Genomic DNA, 6,257 nt, shown 5'->3' with positions numbered 1-6,257 from the left:
AGGGGAAACTGCGGGACTCTCTCCCAAGTTAAAACGAGGCCTGCAAGAGAAAAGCGATATAAGAGAATGGCTCGGGTGTTTGGCCTCCATTAAAGGTAAAGGTAAAGGTACCCCTGCCCGTACGGGCCAGTCTTGACAGACTCTGGGGTTGTGCGCCCATCTCACTTAAGAGGCCAGGGGCCAGCGCTGTCCGGAGACACTTCCGGGTCACGTGGCCAGCGTGACATCGCTGCTCTGGCGAGCCAGAGCCGCACACGGAAACGCCGTTTACCTTCCCGCTGGTAAGCGGTCCCTATTTATCTACTTGCACCCGGAGGTGCTTTCGAACTGCTAGGTTGGCAGGCGCTGGGACCGAACGACAGGAGCGCACCCCGCCGCAGGGATTCGAACCGCCGACCTTTCGATCGGCAAGCCCTAGGCGCTGAGGCTTTTACCCACAGCGCCACCTGCGTTCCCACATTTGGCCTCCATTAGAATGTGCCAAAAATGCAATTTGCAAATAAGACAAGCACAAGCTTGTGTCAAGGGAGAAACGTGCTAAGAGGAAGGCACCGTGATCAACTCCCGCCCGGGAACCTATGTTCCCACTGTGGAAGGACGTGTGGATCCAGAATTGGCCTCCACAGTCACTTACGAACCCTTTGTTAAAGCCATGTTTATGCAAGACAATCTTACTCGGCTACGAGTGATTGCCAAAGAAGAAGACATTGAAAGCACACCACTTCCCTCAAAGAAGCCCAAGAACTGTAGTTTACCCCATTACACAGTGCTGTTCCCAGGATCCTTTAAATGTACAATATGGTATGTATGCAATAATAATAATAATAATAATAATAATAATAATAATAATAATAAATAATAATAATAATAATAAGAAGAAGAAGAAGAAGAAGAAGAAGAAGAAGAAGAAGAAGAAGAAGAAGAAGAAGCCAGGACTAGCTCTTTCCTAGGTCCTGATCTGACATTCAATAGACTTTTGGGTCAGGAATCTGAGACCCTCGTTCCAACAGAGGATTTTCCCTCTGTCTCTGTGTTTCAGATTTTAGAGTCCTTTAGACATGATATAGGAATTTGCCACCTGAGGTTCCTGGACTGGAACCTGCTTCTCCCTCCAAGCGAGTTTGCAACCATAAGAACTATGTACCGTAACAACGTCTATCCTGCAAGACGGCAGAAAATCCCAAATAACCGTAGTGCCTCATCCGATAAAGAAAGAAGCAACTGCATGTGCTATGTAACAAATGAAAACTTTATTCCGGGTGTCAAAACATTGTATGTAGTTACGAAACATTTTCTGAAGGTCTCAGGAGGTTTCAAATTGTATGTGTTACTTTGTGCTTGTTATCTAAATGGAAATTGCAACCTTTCTCTGTAATTGTCACTTCCTTATGTAAACTATGTTTCTTGGGAGGATGAAGGCCTACTCTGTATCCAATCATCCATGGACTATCTGCTGCAACTGTGAAATCTTGAAAATCTATGGATAAATACCAGCCACCAGTCATCCTTTCTTCCGTGCACTTGGGAAAAGAAAGGGTCGGCGTGTTCACTCAGTCACCTAGACTATACTTACCATTTGACGTGCCCGGAGGGAACAATCTCCCCACACTCCACCTAACCCCAACACCCATCCGCAAAGCCCCAGGTAACCCATGGCATACTTTCTTACATGTACATGATGTAGGCCTGGCACAAACAGGGAGGACATGGGAAATGTAAGATCACCACCGAAGGATATAAAAGCAGGGCCTATCTTTTGTTCTGGGTTCTCTCACCTGCCCCTCACAGACGTGCAAGGGGAGGGGAAACGCTGTTGCAACAGTACTTCACTAAAGATCAGGTCTAGTGACCGCCTTGCTTCAAATACTTTGGCCTCAGGCTCCTTCCATCCCGACTGACAAAGGGCTCTTTGAGCTTCTTTGAGTGCGGGGAGGGTTCTGTTGGGTTCAATCTCTCTCCCGTTCATTGCATTCATCAGACATAAGGTACAATCTGCAGAGGAGAAGGCAGGCAGGTAGATGGTTACATTGCTCAGTGACATCTGTTAATGATTGCTAAACATAAGAGGCTTTGACATTGAAGCAGACCTTTAGGAGAGCATGAAGTTATCTGGAGATTGTGCGTTGACTGGCATTCAGAAGGTGATGAATACTCTTTTGGATACCAGAACTGTCATCTTTTCTTCTATAAAGCACCTCACAAATGGTCTCATGTCACTGAAAAAGTGACTAGATGTACTGAGAAGATAAGCAGAGCAGTTAAACCTGCAATGCAGGCTGTATTTAGGAAGGATAGCTGAAAGCATTGTACCAAGAGGGCATAAGAGGCACCGGTTAGTGTCAGCCATTCTCCTTCTATAGGAGGCTGTGCCAATAGACACAAAGGTTCCATTTTACTCTCACCTTCCAGTGGAATGTCTAGGGCTGTAGACCTATGTGGAAGTAAGTTCCATTTAACCCAATGAGGTTTCTGGGTATACAGGAATTATCTGGACACACGTTAATTGTGATTAAGTGATTTCATTTTTCACCAGGTTTTAAAGATTTTGAATTTGGTAAAAGAAATTCCTGTCAATGTCAGTTTTTCTAATAGCCAAATAAGCCATCACATGAGTATTCTGAGATTATCTCACAGCCTTTTGCTATCTTAGAAATGAACAACATCTCACTTTCTGTATCTGCATAGATAGTGTACCTTTATGGACTTATTTCAAAGCTTTCACAATATTTAGCCATATGGACTGACCCAGACCCTGCGATCATCGTCTGAAGCCCTTTGTTGTGTATCAACACAAGAACAGGGCTTTTCCTGTGGTGGCTCCCCATATGTGGAATACTCTTCCCAGGGCGGTTTGCCTGGCACCTTCATTACGTATATTTAGGTGCCAAGTGAAAATGTTTCTCTTCAATCAGGCATTCAGCCGGTTAACATTCTATGGCTTTTTAAATGTGTTTGTGGGAGGGGGGTTATTGATTTGTTTTTGCTTTATTATGTATTTTGTGTTCTCATTTTATATTTTTCTGTTGTGAACCACCCTGGGATCTTTGGGTGAAGGCCGGTATACAAATCAAGTAAGTAAGTAAGTAAATATTACTAATAATAACAACTATTTGAATTATTGCTGCAATTAAAATATGCAAACTGATTTATTCTTACTGAGCAAGAACCTAGACCGCATGTCTTTTCCAGCCCACATGGTGGCATTGTTCATCTAAATTTCACTCTAAAAACAAAATAATTCAGTAGAAAATTCTGCTAGTAGTCCAAAGTTTTCTATAGAGAGCATGGCTCTAATAAAACTCTGGCAAGTGTTAACTGGGTGTTCTGAGCCTTCTTTGGTCTCTCGGCACTTATGCTAACAGGTAACGTTGTCCTGTCACTTGCTACTGTTTGCTATAGAGACCAAAAGTATAGTCAATGTACTGATGGAAAAAATCCAGAAAGATAACTGTGCTAGTTCTCTTGCAGCAAAAACAAGGAGCCTTGTGACAACTTAAAGGCTGACAAATTTAATGTGGGATAAGCTTTAGTGCATTAAGACCCGCTTCATCAAATGCATGAAATGTAAGCTGCAGTTGGCAGGCAAAAGGGTGTAAGCGGGGGGGGGGGGGAGAGTAAACACTGGAGTTAAATGGCAATGGGATGGAAAAAGTACAACCTGTGATCATTTAACTGGAGCTTGAATGTACACAAAAGAAGCAGAGTGATAAATATATGTGCACTGCGATCTTCAGACCATAAAAGCTATGGAATGCAGTTTGTGATTCCTAGAACATTTCTACTTGGTGAATGCAGGGCTTCCCAATGTGGCACTGTGGGCACCGTGGCACTCTCAAGTCTTCATCAGATGCCCATGAAGCTTCTAAGTCTCCTTGGTCATGAAGTGGGGAGGGTGATTACCTTTTTCTCCCTTTAAAGTAAATAGAGCTGAGGGAGGAAACTGGAAGAGTCACACTCTTTCCCACTTCCTCTTTCAGCTCTGTGTGCTTTTCCAGGCTCTGAAATTCTGCTTTATCAATTCCCCTCGGAAGGCCAACCCAGGGGGATTGGGGAACTATGTTTTCGGCAAGCACAGACAAGCCCTCTTCCAGCAAATGAGACAGAGCCTGGATGGTTTGTTTATCCATGCTGGCAATTAGCACAGCCGCTTGTGCATGTACTTTTCACCCTAGTGTAAAACTGTATTGCACCTATACTGCAGTGATAAAACAAAGCTTTTATTGCCGGTATGGTCAACAGAATCATTGCATATAACAAGTCCACTACATTCCTCTTACATCAGGCATGCAGGTGCAAAACAAGGCCATTTGCTGCTATGGAAATAATTTGGCTTCAAAGCAAGACAAATTGGCTATCAGCCACCTCTCACAGCTGAGCTGACTGAACTCGGCTGCGAGACATGGCTGATGGCCACATTAGCTCTTCCCTCTGTGGCAAATTAATTTCATTTCATATAAGCATTTGCAAGTCATGAATATATACAAGAGAAGCAGAGCTGTGTGTATTCTGAATTCCTGCAGTCACATCATCATATACCACATGTTTGGTGCCAGGTGAGGAATCTGGTGTGGTTCAGTTTGTGAAAAAAACAAAACAAACGGAGGCAGGGGAGCAAGTTTCTAGATCTTCTGGCTGAAAAATAAGGTTGAAAAGATGCTCAGTGAGATGCTCACAGGATGAGGGGGTTGGTGGTCTGAAAGAAAATAGAAGCTGCCTTCCTATAAGGACACAGGAGGCAGTTGCTCTATACTAACACCATAGCTCAGGCTTGCTTTCAGAGAGTGGTAGCATCTTTTCTGGATTCCAGTTGTTGTTTTCCGCCAGCCCTGCTCTATCTTTTTAACTGAGGATGCTGGGAACTGAATTTGGGAACTTGTGCAAAGCACATGCTCTGTCACTGAGCTATGATCCCTTCCCAAAGGGGAGTGGGGACTTGACTCGCTCCCATCTCCCATGTTGTATGTGGTGATACTTTTGGAGCCTCCCAAGAGCCAGGAGCGGGGATTGAATATTCTGCACATCTGCCGGTCATTTCATGCCCAGATAATAGAGGATGCACATCTGACCAACCACTCTGCAATGGGGTGAAATATGACTTTTGTGAAAGAGCAAAGAAAAAGGAATGAAAGATTTGGCATTTTCCACATCTGCTCTGCAAATCATCCCAGCCCCCCAGTCTCTTTAGACAGTTTTTTAAAAAGCAGAGATTGCCCTTAAATATTAGGAGGTGCTCAGCTATGAGTCAAACTTAGTAGGCACATTGAAATTAATAGGCAGAGCTTAGTCACAACCATGAATTTCATGGAGTCTACTTGGAGTTGGGTACCACCCATTGTAGAAGCACAGGCACACGTTCAAAACAAGTTTCCTTGCTATAGGGTGTGCATTTTCTCTCAGATCAGGTTGGCTAACAGTGGGTGGAAAGTGAGCAGGGAGTTATGCACACCATCCCCTCTATGTGAGATGATTCACTTGTTCGAATCACCAGGTCCTTTTGCTAATCTAAATACATGATGCAACAGGCATGTTTAGCACTATGTGTAGTGACAGGTGAGGAGCAAACTGCTTTAGACCCAGGCAGCCCTGTGGTTCATGATTCCAGCTCCAACTTCCAGATTTGTACTTGTAGTAAGAATACTGTTACTGCAGTAACGTGAACAAGTGGGTTCAACCACCAGGGAACACACTAGTGGGGTTTTGATTTTGCACAGCATCTACACAAGTTTCTAGATACTTCTCTGGAAATCTCTCCTTTAGTCTGCTGTCCCCAGCATGCATGTGCTACTGGCAGCCTGAGAATACCTATCCACTAAGTTGATTTGACAGCTGGCAATCAGAAAAAGTGCCAGGCCAAAGGTGGTCAGATGGCTGTGATAGCTTCAACAAATTCTGCGCAAAGCAGGTTTCTGTGATAGGAGTTTTCATTAGCCTATTATCAAGGCTTAGCTGGGTTGGTGGACATGCTGGACTGCTTGAGGGGTTTCTCACCAGCATCTGGTTGGCCACTGTGAGAACAGGATACATGAGCCTTTGGCCTGATCCAGCAGGACTTTTCTTATGTCATTGATTTTCTCACTGGCAAGCATTTTATCAAATAGCCAGACTGTACAATACTGAAAAGACTACTCTTTCTATAGTAGTTTTTGACCCTTGGATATTTAAAAACATACACATTTCATGTCTTGTGAAGGAAAATGCTAATGGAAAGGTGGTTCAGAAGAAATGTCTTGATCTTATAAAAGGAAGAACTGACAGCA

The sequence above is a fragment of the Podarcis cretensis genome (assembly GCF_951804945.1).
Source record: "Podarcis cretensis genome assembly, chromosome: 3".
Taxonomy (NCBI): Eukaryota; Metazoa; Chordata; class Lepidosauria; order Squamata; family Lacertidae; genus Podarcis; species Podarcis cretensis.
This window is presented reverse-complemented; position numbering follows the sequence as displayed.